Source organism: Balaenoptera physalus, assembly GCF_965194825.1.
Source record: "Balaenoptera physalus genome assembly, chromosome: 11".
Lineage (NCBI taxonomy): Eukaryota > Metazoa > Chordata > Mammalia > Artiodactyla > Balaenopteridae > Balaenoptera > Balaenoptera physalus.
Window position 1 is genome coordinate 24,931,101 of NC_138896.1, and position 17,729 is coordinate 24,948,829.

Here is a 17,729-nt window from a genome sequence, read left to right on the forward strand (position 1 = left end):
TTTCTCATTACAGACAATGAGAAGCATAGACAGCGTGGACCTCCTAATGTAGAGTGATGAGAATATTCTAGAGTAAATGTGGCTAGATCGCAGCTAGGTCTTCTACGTGTCAACATGCATATTAGGGGAAACTGGAATGGGGCTTGAATTTTATTCTCTTCCAGAATTTGGGATCTCATTCACTGCATTCTTCTATTTCAGAATTTGGAATACTGAGGGATACTATTAAGTCAGAAACTGAAGGGTTAGAGATTTTCCCCTACTTGCAAGCTAACAAGTAAGGCTGCTATATACAGTTGTATATACATGACAGTGACAGAAGAATACACACCATTTGGACATAGACAAAACTGTTTATTAATCACAACAAAATCAGCATCCAAAGCAACATCTTGCATCAGTTCCCAAAACCCCCATCCCCACAGAGTGACACAGTGGGGACCAGATGTCACCTAGGCAGTCACTGGTGTGCGTCGCAAGAGAGAAATCCCCAAATTAGGAAAAACTGATTTATATAGGGCTACTGCTGGCTTGCCCATTCTCCCCTCCAGAGAAATAAAGAGGTTTTATTTTTCCTCTGGAGTGTAAGCAAATCTCTCCAGGGAGAGGAAGAAGATTTTTACTAACCTGGAATGTGTCTAGGGAGGGAGACATTTCCAAGCTTTATTATCTCTAGCTTCCAAGGTCATTTGCTCTGCAAACATCCTTGAACCGATGGTCCAAAAAGTATAGGAAATGCCATGAAGAACTGCCTTCCAAAGCAGATAGGACTGGGGACGGAAAGTGAGTGCTGTCTCCAGAAAGCAATTTACCCCAGCAAAGCCCACAAGTCTTGGGCCTCCCTCCCAGACCAGCCCCGACCTGCGTGCTCTGGACTCCAGGCTGCCGGTTCACATCCCAACCCTAAGTCAGGGAGAAGCTGAATCCCAATACCTAGTGGACTCTCAGCTGAAAGCCAGAAAAGACCTGGCAGAGAGGGGGAAAAAATCCGTAAGACAGAAATCAGAATAATCAAATAATAGGTGGTACTTGGGAGAGAATGGTTTTTAGAGAATTTTCTAAGCTGATCTGAATGCATCATTGGTTTCTTATATGATATGCATAGGCTTGCACAAGGCAGGGAGGAAACAGATTAAAGTGCCTGTCAGTTTAGACAATATCCCTGGAGTATAGAGATTGCTCAAAGAGCCCTCAGGTTAATCCAAAGGAGAAATGATATTACCCAAGATGGGTTCAGGGTGGAAGAGAATTTATCCTGTAATGTCCATGTCCACAGTCCATACAGTCTGACTCTTTATTATGTAGACAGACCTGCCAGGAGGAGCTCGCATCAGCAGCCCCCATGATTATAACCAATTAAGATGCTTCATTAGTATATTTCCATTTCTCAGAGTGAAAAACTGGTGTGAAATGGGATAAGCTATCGTTGACAACCCAAGGTACCAATCAGTGTACTGCTTGGAAATATCGTAGTGGTTCTTTGGCGAGAATAGCTTTGAAACTGGGTTGTGCTCTCAGCAACAAATCCCCGTGTGTTCCTGAAAAATTGAAAGCATCTTGTCTGGGGAAGAGGCATTACTTCTGTTTTCTAGCTAAGGTATTTTCTGGCATTCTGGGGAGGCAAACAGCCAAGATACAGTCTCTTCAGGCTTTCATTTGCTGAGAAAAATGGCCCTTCAGAATCTGTGATACTTTGGGCACATTGAGCGACATTTGGGGTCATCTAACAGGTTAATGATCCAAATCATTAAACGGGCTACACTAGTCTTCCTTCCCACAAGAACAATGTCAGTCATTTGACTTCCAAAAATGAGGACACTAGGAAACAAGCTGAGATGGGAAAAACTGTGGGCAGCTTGTATGCACTTTAAGCAAGTTCAGGTTCTAATTCAAGAGGAAGAAAGTTTACAGGGGTCTTCTCTCTGCACACAAATTAGATCTTTAAATATATATACAAATTGGTTTTTTCCTTTGCTTTTAGAATGCTAGTGCTATAAATTAAGTGTTAATTGCTTGCTTTATTGTCCACCTCTCTTGTAGTTAAAATATGCTTTATATACTATGATTAAATTAACCTCTCTTTGGAACTTCCCTGGCAGTCCAGTGGTTAAGAATCCACGCTTCCACTGCAGGGGCCATGGGTTCAATCCCTGGTTGGGGAACTAGGATCCTGCATGCTGAGCAGTGCAGCCAAAAAAAAAAATTTTTTTTTTAAATAAATAAAATAAAATAAATAAATTAAGCTCTCTTTATAAACCAGCCATTATGCCTTCATTTGTGTATCTTTGCTCCATAAAATACTGTATTCACAATCTCCTCAAGCTTCTAACCTTTAAGAGTATTTACTTAGCCATTACGTCATTCAAACTCAGATTTTTTCCATTTTTAATCTCGAGGATTATTCAATCCTTGAGATCTGGGACAACGTTAAAAGTGCTAGAAACAATGCTTCCAAATCCTTAGCTTTCCCTATTTCCTATGTGTGTTCAAACCATTAAGTCTTTCTTTTTTTTTTAAATAAATTTATTTATTATTTATTTATTTTTGGCTGCGTTGTGTCTTCGTGGCTGCATGCGGGCTTCCTCTAGTTGCCACAAGCTGGGGCTACTCTTTGTTGCGGTGCACGGGCGTCTCATTGCAGTGCTTCTCTTCTTGCAGAGCGTGGGCTCTAGGCGCGCGGGCTTCACTAGTTGTGGCACGCGGGCTAAATAGTTGTGGCTCACAGGCTTTGTTGCTCTGCAACATGTGGGATCTTCCTGGACCAGGGCTTGAATCTGTGTCCCCTGCATTGGCAGGCAGATTCTTAACCACTGCGCCACCAGGGAAGCCCCAAACCATTAACTCTTAAGAAAATATTTCTTCACTAAAAATAAGGTTTTCCCAGACAAGCTTTGATGGTTATCTGAGGTGGACAAACCCAGAGGTGCCACAAGCAGGTCAGTCTAACACAAAGGACACACCATAAATGAGCGGTGATTCCACTCTGGAAAATAAATTTCTACCAAGAGGAGTGGTACTCAGGCATCATCCAGTATTATAAAAGAAGGAAATCCTGTCTCTTAAACAAAATAGAATCCAGAACCTCCAAAGTTCATAGGTGGGAAGTGAAAATCCAGATAGGAAAGTCTCTGAAAAAGTGGCTTGTTTTAGTCCTACTCTGTGGTAGGCAGAATTCTTAGATGACCCCCAAATAACATGTAATCCCCTCTCCTTGGCATATGGGTAGAATCTGTGAATATGATGAGCTATTACTCCTGTGATTAGGTTACATTATATGGCACAGTTGACTTTTTTTTAATTGTCGTAAAAAACACTACATAAAATTTACCATCTTAACCATTTTAAAGTGTACAGTTCAGTAGTGTTAATTATAAGCAAATTGTTGTGCAGCAGATCTCCAAAACTTTTTCATCTTGCAAAACTGCAACTCTGTACCCAGTGAAAAGTAATTCCCTATTTCCCTCTCCCTCCAGCTTCTGACAACTTCCATTCTACTTATTCTTCTATAAATTTGAGAACTATAGATATTTCATATAAGTGAAATCATATAGTATTTATCTTTTTGTGTGTGACTGGCTTGTTTCTCTTAACATAATGTGCTCAAGTTTTATGAACGTTGTAGCCTATGACAGGGTTTCGATCTTTTGTAAGGCTGATTAATATTCCATTGTATGTATATACCACATTTTGTTTATCCATTCACCCATTGGTAGACATGTGGGTTGCTTCTGTCTCTTGACTATTATGAATAATGCTGCAGTGAACATGGATGTGCAAGTATCTCTTTAAGACTCTGCTTTCGAATCTTTTGGATACATACCCAGAAGTGGGATTGCTGGATCATACAGTAGTTCTATTTTTAATTTTTTGAGGAGCTGCCATAATGTTTCCCATAGCAGTTGCACCATTTTACAATCTCACCAACAGGACACAAAGGTTCCAATTTCTCCACATCCTTGTAAACACTTGTTATTTTCTGTTTTTTGATGGTAGCCATCCAAATAGGTATGACATGATATCTCATTGTGGTTTTGATTTGCATTTCTCTAATGATTAGTGATGCTGATCATCTTTTCATATGCCTTTTGGTCATTTAAATCATCTTTGAAGAAATGTCTATTCAGGTCCTTTACTCATTGTTTAATTAGGTTATTTTGCTGTGATTTAGTTGAAGGAGTTCTTTATATATTCTAGATATTAACTCCTTATCAGATATATGATTTGCAAATATTTTTCTCATTCCATAGATTACCTTTTTTTTTTTTGGCTGTGTTGGGTCTTCATTGCTGCGCACGGGCTTTCTCTAGTTGTGGCAAGCGGGGGCTACTCTTCATTGTGGTGCACGGGCTTCTCACTGCGGTGGCTTCTCTTGTTGTGGAGCACAGGCTCTAGGCGTGCGGGCTTCGGTAGTTGCAGCACGCGGGATCAGAAGTTGTGGCGCATGGGCTTAGTTGCTCCGTGGCATGTGGGATCTTCCTGGACCAGGGATTGAACCCGTGTCCCTGCATTGGCAGGTGGATTCTTAACCACTGCACCACCAGGGGAAGTCCCTCCATAGATTACCTTTTAATGTTGATTTTTTTTCCTTTGATGCACAGAAATTTTTAAGCTTGGAGTAGTACCCTATGTATATTTTGCTTTTGTTGCCTATGCCTGTGGTGTCACATCCAAGAAATCACTGCCAAATCTAAGGTCACGAAGTTTTCCCTGTTTTTTTTCTAGGAGTTCTATAATTTTGAGTCTTACATTCAGATCTTTAATCCATTTTGAGCTAATTTTTGTATGTATTGAAAGATAAAGGTACAATTTTGTTATTTTGCATGTGAGTATCCAGTTTTGCCGGCAACATTTGTTGAAGAGACCATCCTTTCCCTATTGAGTGGCAGCTTGGCAGCCTTGTCGAAAATCATTTGCTCATATATACAAGGATTTATATTGGGCTCTCTGTTCTATTTTATTGGTTTATATGGGCACAGTTGACTTTCAGAAAGAAAGATTATTTGGGTGTGCCTAACCTAATCACATGAGCCATGTAAGAGCAGAGAATTTTTTCTGGCTGGTCACTTGAGCAAACCAGCACAAGCAAGATTTGACAAAGGCATGTTACTGAGATGGAGGGGATCCTGTGGCTAAAACCCGAGAGCAGCCTCTAGGAGTCGAGAGTGTGCCCCAGTTGACAGCTGACAACTGCAAGGAAATGAATTCGGCCAACAATCTAAATGAGCTTGGAAGTGGATCTTTTTCTAGTTGAGCCTCATGATGATAACACAGCCGATTCAACATTTTTATTTCAGCCTCATGAGACCCTGAACAGAGGACTCAGTTAAAACGTGCCAGACTGCTAACATACAGAAATGGTGAGACAGTAAATTTCTGGTATATTGAGATGCAAAATCTGTGGTATTTGTTACACAGCAAGCGAAAACTAACATACCCAGGTCACACCTTCCTCTTTTGATGAGGTCATTCTAATCACTGGGGCCATTAGTCCACTGGACTCCATGGCTCCTTTGTTCTGACCAAAGTTGAGACTGAATGAAACGTTTTTCTTTTTTCTCTTTTTATTTACTTATCTTTAGGGAGGAATTTTTAAGTTAATGTATTAAGTTTGTAAATAGGTAATATGTATACATGGTTCAGAAATCAAAACATGTAACATCTCTACATATTACAGTGAGAGTAATCCCTCATCGGCCTGTTCTGTTATCCCTCATCTGCCTGTTATCACCTGCCAACCATCTCCCCAGGGAACCACTGCTTCTAGTTTCTTGATATCCTTCCTGAGTTATTTTAAATGCATATATGTGACCAAAAAAACTGTTAATTACTCCCAATATCAATTCTCTTCTTAAATAGCATTAGAATTTTTATTGGAGCAAATGGCTGCCAGGAATCAAAATTATATTCCCCAGGGTCCCTTATAGCTGGGTGTGACCAGGTGTGGCAGCTTCCAGGAACTTTCCTTGGTGTATGCCCTTTGTCCCTTCTTCTTCTCATTTTCCATCCCACTGCCTGGAAAGGAGATGCTTCCTTGGACTGAGGACAAGGCCATGCCCTAAGAATGGAGGGCAGGTGAGCTAGAAGGAAACTAGCCCCGTGAGTGTGTCATGTAGCAGAGCCCTGACTCCATTCTGGACTGCCTTCCCCTAGATGTTTACAGAGAGAAACGATCTTTTATCTTTTTTAAGCCACTGTTCTTTTTGAGTATTATCACTGGAAGCTAAACCTAATTCCTAACTAACACAATATTTTTAAAAATATGAAGATACAGTTTCCCTTACCCCTTCTTTTACCAAAATAATACAATGTTACATAATTCAATATTACATTGCTCTGTATTTTGCTTCTTTGACTTAACAATTTATCTTGTAGCTCTTTCCATTTTGTACTGTCAGGGAGGACAAGAAGTAGATGGCACACTACAAACAGGTGTTCAGGGAAAAATAACAGGACTAATTATAAAGATGTGGGCAGGGTTAGGAGAAACCAGTAAGGGAAGGGGAAGCCACAGTGGGAAGCCACTAGTACCCTTAGGCCTGAAAAGGTAAGTAGATGGACTGGTTATCAGAACTCAGATCTGCTGCTGCAGGACAGGGCAACCCAACAGAAGTGTGGCTTTTGATTTAAAAAAATAGCTTCCAACCGTCACCTCATTAGGGAAGGGAGCCTGAGGAATATCCTAATCACTTTCTTCCTATTCTCCAGTCTCCTGTTGGTGCCTCCTGTTTCCTAAATCCAAGCAAAAGCCAGAGGGCAAGGAAGATTGGTGGTGGCGATTCACAAAGTTCATCCCCCTGGAGCCGAGAGCAGTATGGAGAAAGGCAAAGGGTGCATCGAGAGGGAAAAACAGAAAATATCCAGCACTGTCCACCCATGTTACTTCTCAGCATCTACTTTGTCCTTTGTTTAGAAGAGAAATTTGTGTCCCCAACACAGGGAACATACAAAGTCCCAACAGCTCCATGCATTCATAGGGTAATGTCTTTCAGTCATATTCCAATATCATTAAACTTTAGCCACGACATTGCTCTTCATTTAAATCCGCAGGAGGATCTACAAAATCAGTGCAATCCCTATCAAAATTCCAACTGCTTTTTTTGCAGAAATGGACATGCTGATCCTAAAACTCATATGGAAATGAAAAGGACCCTAAAGAGGCAAAAAAAAAAAAAAAAAAAAAAAGAAAGAAAGAAACCACTGAGAAAGAAGAGTAAAGTTGGAGGACTCATACCTCTTGATTTTAAAACTTATTACCGGGCTTCCCTTGTGGCGCGGTGGTTGAGGGTCCGCCTGCTAATGCGGGGGACGCGGGTTCGGGCCCTGGTCTGGGAGGATCCCACATGCCGCGGAGCAGCTGGGCCCGTGAGCCACAATTACTGAGCCTGCGCGTCTGGAGCCTGTGCCCCGCAACGGGAGGGGCCGCGATAGTGAGAGGCCCGCGCACCGCGATGAAGAGTGGCCCCCGCTTGCCGCGACTAGAGAAAGCCCTCGCACGAAACGAAGACCCAACACAGCTAAAAATAAATAAATTAAAATAAATAAATTAAAAAAAAAAAAGAAAAAAGAAAAAATACTCTGCTCTTTAAAAAAAAAAAAAAAAAAAAAACTTATTACCAAGCAACAGTTATCAAAATATTGTGCTACTTGCATAAAGACCGATATATAGACCATATATAGATCAATGGAATAGATTGAGAGTCCAGAAATAAACCCATACATTTATATTCAATTGATTTCTGACAAAAGTACCAAGACCATTGAATAGGGAAAGAATAGTCTTTTCAAAATATGGTCCTGAGACAAGTGAATATCCACATGAAACAAATGAATTTGGACTTCTATCTTACACCATACACAAAAATTAACTCAAAATGGAACAAAGACCTAAACAAAACAGGTGAAACTATAAAACTCTGAGACAGAAACCTTGGTGTAAATCTCTTTGATTTTGGAGTAGGCCACAGTTTCTTAGATATGACACCAAAAGCACAAGCAACCAAAGAAAAAAATAGATAAATTGAACTTCACCAAAATTTAAAACTTCTGTGTGGCAAATGATACCATCAAGAAAGTGGAAAACAAATCCACAGAATGGGAGGCAAATTTTGCAAATCATATCTCTGATAAGGGTCCAGTATTGAAAATACATAAAGAACTCTAATGACACAACAATAAAAAAAACAAAAAAAGCCATTAAAAAGCAGGTAAGGATATGAGTAGACAGTTCTCCAAAGAAGATATACAAGTGGTCAGTAAGTACATGGAAAGATGTTCAACATCAATAGTCATCAGAGAGGGACTTCCCTAGTGGTCCAGTGGTTAAGACTCGCCGCTTCCACTACAGGGGGCACATGTTCAATCCGTGGTTGGGGAAATAAAATCCCGCATGTCACGCCAAAAAATTTTTTAAAAAGAAAGAAAAAGAATAGTGGTCAGAGAAATGCAAATCAAAGCCACATTGAGGTAACACTTCATACCTGCTAGGATAGAAATCAATCAATTGATCAACAGCCAATCAATCAATAGCATAATAGTGCTGACAAGTATGTGGAGAAAATGGAACCCTCATACGTTGCTGGTGGAAATGTAAAATGGTGTAGCACTATGGCAAACAGATTGGAAGTTCATTAAAAAGTTAAACAGAATTGCACTATTTCCCAGCTATTCCTCTCCTAGGTATATAACCAAAAGAAAAGAAAACATATGTCCCCACTAAAATATGTACATGAACGTTCATAGAAGTATTATTCATAATAGTCAAAAAGTGGAAACAATTTTAATGTCCATCAACTGATTAACTGATAAACAAAATGTGGTATAATCATGCAATGGAATATCATTCACCCATAAAAAGGAATGAAGTATTGATACATGCTACAACATGGATGAACCATAAAAACATTATTCTAAGTAAAATAAGGCAGACATAAAAGGCCATGTATTGTATGATTGCATTTATATGAAATGTCCAGAATAAGCAAATCAATAGAGATGGATTATCTACACAGAAAGTAGATAGTGATTGCCAGTGGAAGGGGAAAAGGGGAAATTAGGAGTAACTGCTAACAGGTATGGGGTTTCTTTTTGAGATAACAAAAATGTTTTGGAATTAGATAGTGGTGATAGTTGCACAACATATAAATATACTAAAAACCATTGAATTGCACACTTTTTTTTTTTTTGGCCTCGCCGTGCTGCATGGGATGTTAGTTCTCTGACCAGGGATTGAACCCACACCCACTGCAGTGGAAGCGTGGAGTCTTAACCACTGGACTGCCAGGGAAGTCCCTGAATTGCACACTTTAAAATGGTGAATTTTATGCTATATTAATTCTATTTTATTAAAAATATTACCAAAAAATTATCAGGGAAGGAGGTGGGTGAGACAATTAATGCAAAACACAGCTGCCACATTCCTCACTTCTCTAACCAGTGACAAAGCCTAATTTGAGAATCATGGAGTCTTTCCTCCACTACCCATTCCACATTCCCCTGACTAGCACCGCAGCTGAGTGGGGTTCTTTACTTGACAGGGTGTTATGGACTGAATGTTTGTGTCCCCACCCAAAATTCATATGTTGAAATTCTAACCTCCAAGGTGGTGGTCTTAGGAGGTGGAGCCTTTAGTAGGTGATTAGGTCACAAGGTCATGAGTACCTTCATAAAAGAGGCCCCAGGCAGAGATCTCTTATCCTTCCAACCATGTGAGGACACAGCAAAAACACACTGCGTGTGAACCAGGAAGTTGTTCCTCACCAGACTCCGAATCTGCAGGTGCCGTGATCTTGACCTTCCTGGCCTCCAGAACTGTGAGAAATAAAAGTTCATTGTTTATAGGCCACCTAGTTCATGGTATTTTTGTTATGGGAGACATAATCTCTACCTCATTCCTCATAGTCAAACCTCATTCCTGGGGATTTCCCTGGTGGTGCAGTGGTTGAGAATCCGCCTGCCGATGCAGGGGACACAGGTTCGATCCCTGGTCCAGGAAGATCCCACATGCCTCGGAGCAACTAAACCCGTGCGCCACAACTACTGAGCCCACGTGCCACAACTACTGAAGCCCTCGCACCCTAGAGCCCGTGCTCTGCAGCAAGAAAAGGCACTGCAATGAGAAACCCACACACCACAACAAAGACCCAATGCAGCCAAAAATTAAATAATTAAATAAATAAGTAAAATATATCTACTTTAAAAAATATCTATTATTTAGAAAAAAAAAAACAAACCTCATTCCTGTAGTATTTTAGTCTTTGGGGGTTTTATTTTGATTGACTGCTGAATTGAATCCCCTGGGTTTCAGATAGAGTCCCCCTCGCCTCCATTGTGTAGTAGCAAGCAGCTCTCCAACCAGTAGAATCACCTCTTATCTGCCTCTCTGAAATCAAGACAAAGCCAAGTTTGACTTTCAAGTATCCCCATTTTGATGATAAACAGGCGCAGGGAATACATGTGACTAATACTAAGTAGAAATCAAAGAAATCAAGCCTAAACTTTGAACGAAAATCTGTATATTCATTGGAAATTATAGTTGTAACCATTGAGTTGTCTTATTTATTTGATGTTTGGAAAATTCCAGTAACTATTTCTGCAATGAATATGGATACTACATAGGACTTCAGTACTTTGGTGTTATATGGGGTTTTTTTTTTTCTTTTCTTTTCTTTTTTTCTTTTTTTACATTTGTGGAGTTATATTTTAGTGTGAAATTCTTGATTTTTTTTTTTTTTACCCTGAATAACAGAAGAAAGAATGTTAATCTCAGTGGCTTTTGTGATTTGCCATGGAGCTAAGATCTTATAAGAAACCCAATTTTTAAAACAATGTACAAGAAGAGAATGGATAAACAACAAGGTCCTACTGTATAGCACAAGGACCCATATTCAATACCCTGTGATAAACCATAATGGACAAGAATATGAAAAAGAATATATATATATGTATAACTGAGTCACTTTGCCGTACAGCAGAAATTAACACAACATTGTAAATCAACTATTCTTCAATAAAATTTTTAAAAAACTAAAAACAATGTACAATTTTCATGGAAAAGTGGAAAAAATATGTACAGTTTTCATGATCAAACAAGATTTATCTCAGGAACCCACAGTAGATTTAGCACTCAAACATTAAGCAATATAACTAGCATTTCATGGTGTTATGTTTTTAAAAAATCAAGTCTTGGGAATTCCCTGGTGATCCAATGGTTAGGATCCTCCCTCTCACTGCCAAGGGCCTGGGTTCAATCCCTGGTCAGGGAACTAAAATCCCACAAGCTGCGTGGCCTCAAAAAAAAAAAAAAAAAAAAGGAGCCAAAAATGGCCAGAGAGAGGTCTCAATTTCCAGTTTAACAAGACTGTCTGACTATGTTACCTAGAAAAGCATTTCCTCGTTGGGTACCTGGGCCTCCAAACCCACTGAATCTAAGGTTATGGAGATAGAAAGAGAAAATTCTGAAAGTGAGTTCTAAGGAATAATGAGAGAGGCCATTCTTATGTCTACCCTTTGGTTCTTGGACCCCTGGATTCTGAATATAAGGCAGACACCACCATAGCATGGTCCCTGGGTTAAGGTGTGTACTATTAATACATACAGCACCTCAACTTTCAGTAGAACTTCCCACCTTCTTTCAAGCTAGATGCTCTGGGTGATAGGCCATGTAAGGCCCGAAGATTCTGAGAGCATGAGCCCAGCGTAGCACATCTTTACCATAAACTGTGACTCTGGTCAGGGTCAATGCTGAATTGGGTACCATGATAACTGATAAAATCTCCTTTCAGTCAACAAATGCTGGGAGAGGCAGTGTGAAAAGGGAAAGTAAATCCATAACTTGAATATGTGTTTATCCATTAGGAACAGATTGCTGCCCCCTCCGTGATGAAGGGGGTCTCACGAAATCAGCCTGCACCAGGTACCTGGCTGACCCCTCGGGAATGGACCATGTTAGGAGCTCACGCTTGGTGTCCGCCATTGATAGGTTGAGCACTCAAGCCGTGGTGACAGCCAGACCACCTGGGTGGGCGAAGTCCTTGCTGCCACGGTGGTGTTGTACTCTGTCCCACTGAGCAAGCACAGGAGTGACTGGGGAGAGAGGTTGACCGACATGCAGAGTAAGGATCATCTTGTCCCCAGATTGTTGAGAAACTCTTCTGCAATGCATGACCTTTGGAGAGCTTCCGTTCGGGTCAAAAATATTTTCACGCTCTGTGCCCGCTCAATCAACATGCCTCTTCCCCCAGATTTCTTTGTCCCCAGTCTTTTAGTCTTGTTCTTTCCTGGACAAGCAGACCCATGCATTAGTCACTGCCTGTAAATTAGGACTGACCCATACCTCAGACTCTTTCTCCTTTCGGGCAAAGTAGACAAGCAAACTTTGTCCACGTGACGTCCTGTCCACTGGGAAAATTTCTCCTCAGCACACTTTCAGTGCCACCTCTAACTGAGGCTGAAAGCTGTGCCGTCTGCATCTGCTGGTGCCAGCACACCATGTAGGCCCAAACATGAAGCAGTCCTGTGCCTTTTCCTCCTCTGTTAACCATTGCTAGGGAATCCCCATGTGGCCCAAGGTACAAGCTGAGTGAGAGGTAGCAATGTACTAGCCCCAGGCACCACAGGGGTCTGAGCTGCCTTCCAGACCTTCTCCACCTGGTCTTGGATATTCCACTCCCATTTAACATTGGAAGGCTGCTGTACACGTCCAGTTTCATGATTTTGTGGCTCAGATAATATCCAATTCATGATGGATAATTTGGGACACAGAGTTGATCAGAATGCCACAGTCAGATAGTCATCCTATCTTTACCAAGACCCAGGAATAAGCCAGGAGCTGCTTCTCAAAGAGGGAACAGTTGTCCAAAGAGACCATGGCTCTACTCTGACACCCTAGGGGCCTGGGCTGTGATGCTTTCCCTGGTCCTACCAGAGGCTCGCTGCAGCATCCCTGTCTGCCACAGACACTTCCAAAGCCACCAGGCCACTGCTGGGTCATAAGGCCCAAGTGACAGGGCATTTTGTACCATAGCCTCGACTTGCTAAAGACTTTTCACTGGGCACCACTCAAAACTGACCCAGCAGACTTCCCTGGTGGTCCAGTGGCTAAGACTCCGAGCTCCCAATGCAGGGGGCCCGGGTTTGATCCCTGGTCAGGGAACTAGATCCCACATGCCACAACTAAGACCTGGCGAGGCCAAATAAATAAATATTTAAAAAAAAACAAACAAAAAAATCCTGACCCAGCATGTGGGTCAGAGCATCACGTGCAAATGTAATAGATGTTGCCTCCAAAATCAAAAGAGGCCCACAAAGCATGGTGCAAAGTTCAAAGTGAAGCAACTTTTCTCCCTCTTTAAGGGGGCTATCTGAACATGCGCCAGTCCCCTGAATGTCCACAAGAACATCCCACTGTCACCAAGCCCCTTGCTGCCTTTAATTCCCATCCTCTGGCATGCGTGTTCTTTACTGTGGCGACTAGGGTCCTGGTTACTGCCCACTCACCAGGTCCAGTTAATATAACTTTATCAATACAGCCGACCAACAAGATGATCAAGTTCCACCTGCACTTTGTTGTGACAGAAACAGAGTGGACACAGCCCTTAGTTAAAACTGTAAAGGCACTAATCTCTCTGCTCCATGAAGGCTAACTGCTTTGGTGACAGCAATGTACAAAATGTCTGTGATAAATCAATAGTAGGATAATCGTACTGGGTAGTAAGGGTGCTAACTTGTGCCAGGAAGATGCCATATCCAGAACCTCAACTGAGATTGGCACTACTCCTGAATAAATAACCTACATTCTCCAAGACTCTGGCTTTTGTACTGTTTAGATAGGTGAGTTATGTGGAGATCTGGTAGAAATTATCCATTCTGTGTTTTGTGAGTTTTTGATTGAGCTATTCATCCCTCCTCCAGGGATGTGCTGTTGCTTTTGATTTACTATCTTGGATTGGAGGTCAGGATGTGGAAGTTCCAGGGGCTTCTATTTGACCCCTTTCTACCTGACAGCACTCACTCCATGGGTCAGGGAGCCAGTATGGGGGTCCTCCAATTTGCCAAGTATATCTGTTATCACTCTACTACCTGGGACAAGGGAAATAAGCACAGGATGGGTCCAGGATCCCACTGGACCCACTTTGCAATGAGTTTGGAACAAGATTTCATCGATCACTGAACCTCTGTAAATCTCTTCTCAACAGGGGGACCACAATGACATTTTTGGGCTCCAGAGATTAGCTTCACGTTAGAGCCAGTTATCTAGTAACTCCAGGAAGGTCTGGGCATAAACTTTTTCTATTGTATAATCACCTGCTGAATGACTGCAAGTTTCTCCAAGGAAGGTTTGTGGCCACACTTCTGAGCCCTTCTGCAATAGGTCTTACATCCTTCTCAATCAAGGGGCTCCAAGCCTGCGGTGTCTTAGATCCGGAAACTGAACAAGAACCAGGTCAGATCTCTGCCCACCTTTTCAAGAATTTTTTTTTTCTGTTCATCAGGTCAAGCAGTACCTTAGAAGTCCGTCCATCTATTTCACTCCTAAGGATGCCACGATCAATTAGCCACCGTCACAGATCCTTCCAGATCAAAACTCCTTATTTCTGGTAAAGAACCCTCGTGGCTTGCTGTAGTAACGCACACTCCTTGTCTGTTGCTGGCACTTGGCCTCCACCACTCCCAGATTCCATTATCCCCACTGAAACTCCATTGCAACATCTTCCACCCTCATGTCAAGCCCAGAGAGAACAGCTGTCACAGGACTTTTCAAAGATGCTTGTACTCCTTTCACTAAGAATATACTTTCTAATGTCTTAGGAAACAAGCCTCCTCCAGATTTCCTGGGGTGTATGGTTAACAGGTGGCTTTGTGAACTGCACATAAACAATCCGTGGAAGTATTTCTCTCCCTAAGCCTTGGGCTCTCTGTACAGTATTCCACAGAAGTTACAACATCTCATTCTCAGTGATTGCACATGGCCGCTGAGTCCAGGCTTCAGTAAAACATCACAACACACCAACAAGGGATGGTGCAGAGCGCCAGCGCTGGCAACAGTGAGAAGCTTCCTGTACCGCTGGGCCTGGGTGGAGGGCAATGTTGCCAGAACCCTACCCAGTAGGAGATGTGGTCTTTGGGAGAGGAACACTGCCACTGGCAACCACAGCCCCAGGGGAGAGAGAGCCAAGGAACTAACTCCTGCTGGTACTTCCCCCTCACCCAGCCTCAACAATGGAAGTCAAAGGGCAATGGACCCCAATAGATTCATTCTAGAAAGGGCAGCCTCGTAGGACCAAAGCAAGGCAGAGAGGGTAAATAGTGAATTTGGAGAGGAAAGTAGACAATATCCAGTACACATGTCAACGTATAAAGAACTTCCTTTTTAACAGCTGCATAGTATTTCATTGTATGACTATACCAGTGAGCTACATGTGTCCAGTCCTCTGCTGATGGATGTTTAGGTTGTTCCCAATCTTGTTATTGTAGACAATATGGTTATGGAGACTGTACTGTAATGTAATGTAACATATGTAATGAATAATATAACAAGTAACCTTGCACATAGGATTTTTTTTATTGTGGTAGAATATACCTGACATAAATTTACATTTTAAGTGTACAATTCAGTGACATTAAGTACACTGACATTATTGTGCAATCATCACCACCATCCATCTCCAGACTGCTTCATTATCCCAAACTGAAACTCTATACCCATTAAACAATAACTCCTCATTCCTCCCTCCCCCCCCCGGCCCTAGTAACCATTATTCTACTTTCTGTCTCTATGTATTTGACTACCCTAGGTACTTCATATAAGTGGGAGCATATAATATTTGTCCTTTTGTGTCTGGGTCATTTCACTTAGCCATTTATTTATAAGCTACTTATGGCTTATATCACTTATTCCACTGGGCCAAGATTCATCCATGTTATAGCATATATCAGCTATATTCATTCCTTTTTAAGGCTAAACCACATTTCATTGTATGTGTGCACATGTGATATTTTGCATATGTGTTAACATACATGTGATAGAAATGAAATTACTGGATCTAAGGATATATATCATTGTAATTTTTATGTTTATTGCTGAATTGCACCCTCCCCACAACCCACTGAAGAATTTGTACCAGTTTATACTCCCATCAGCAATGTGTAAGAGTATCTAATTCGCATGTCTTTGCCAACACAGTATGTTGACTTTTGGATATTTGCTAACTGGATAGATAAAAGGAACAGAAAAGATAAAAAATGGCATCATTATTATTAGTGTCTCTTATTACCAGAGAAGCTGTGGATTGTATGTTTTAGGTGGGCAGTGGGGGGAACTTTCAAGTACTAAATATTTACTAAATATTAAATAACACCTAAAGGAAATTAGAAGAGGGCAATAAATATTTTGAAAATTCATCTTAGAGAGTACAGATTTTATATGTTCCATAGCCACCCAGCACTCACTTGCAGGCGGTCTTATAGTTCTATACTCCATCCCAAAAGAACTGGCATGACTCACAGGGTTTTCATGTTGGTCCCTGACGTTCTATTTGGGGGCGTGTCAATGGTGGCAAGTGCCTTCTTGGTGGCCCCCACCAGGGATCCCTCTTTTAGACATCTGACCTTTCCAAGGAAGAGAGAATCTGCTGCTCCTTCCTAAGGCCCTCTGTCTTGCTTTCGGTTTCGGGTCTGAAAAGCACACCACAACCAGGTAACTGATGCCAGAACTGACATCAGCCTTCAGGTGAGAGAAGGGGAGTGATTGGCAGCGGCATCTGTCACCCCACTGATCACCAGGGTGACCCTGCTGATCTAGCTGATAAGATGCTATCATCTTTCTCATGGCTGCTCACGAATCCTTCCAAAGCTGTGCACGAACCTAGATGCAAGGGCTTAACAGGGTAACCGTGTCTTAGCTGGAATCACAGATAACCCTGGTAGAGCAGTAATCTCATATCGTATGTTTCCCAAACTTGCTTGATAATAAGAATCACTTGGGACATTTGTTAAAAATCCAGCTCACCAGGCCCCTTCCCTGGAGATTCTGTTTTAGTAGGTCACAAAGGGTGAGCAGCGTGCCCAGGTCACGTGACTGGTTAAGTGGCAGGGGCAGGATGCCATGATTCCACTCTTACACACAATTACTAACTATCTACATTTGGGCAAGTCACTTAATAAAAATAATTGCCATTCACAGAGAGCTTCATAGCTTATGAAACAATTTCACACCGTTATTATTTAATTCTTACAACCCTATAAAATTGATAAAATTACTCTCATTTTATAGAGGCTCAGAATAGTCAAGTGATTGGCTGAGGCAGGGGGTCACACATTCAAATGCCTCTAGCGACCAGGCAGTTTCATCCGTTTTCTCAATCACTGATTCTTTCTTCATCCCTCTAGCAAGGAAGCATTCACTCGTTCATCCATTTAAAAAGTATTTACTGAGTACTGATGACCGGTGACACAGGGGTGAACTGTTTAAAATCCCTGCCCTCATGACGCTTGCATTTTAGGAGGGAAAACAAATAGTAAGCACATAAAGAACAAATAAATAAGATCATTTTAGATTATAGTAAGTGCTATGAAAGCAATAAAACAGGCCTTTTGAGCAGGGGCGGGGGCAGGGGCGGGGGCAGGGGAGGGTTGCCTAGGGTTTTCCAGTTCAGTCGCCATTAGCCTGCATGTGTCTATGGAGCATTCGAAATACGGCTCATCCACACTGAGATGAGTCATAAGTGGAAAAC

At 41.7% G+C, this 17,729-nt stretch overlaps 1 long non-coding RNA gene across 1 annotated transcript in view; it reads right to left on the reverse strand.

Annotated features, from left to right (window-relative positions):
• LOC309637330 overlaps positions 1–17,729 on the reverse strand; it is a 109,873-nt gene that overhangs the window by 50,507 nt on the left and 41,637 nt on the right. The window contains exons 3-4 of the long non-coding RNA XR_014250477.1: positions 10,230–10,378; positions 9,658–9,807 (exon numbers count right to left, since the gene is read on the reverse strand). This is a non-coding gene — a long non-coding RNA (uncharacterized lncRNA). The remainder of the gene's footprint in view (positions 1–9,657; positions 9,808–10,229; positions 10,379–17,729) is intronic.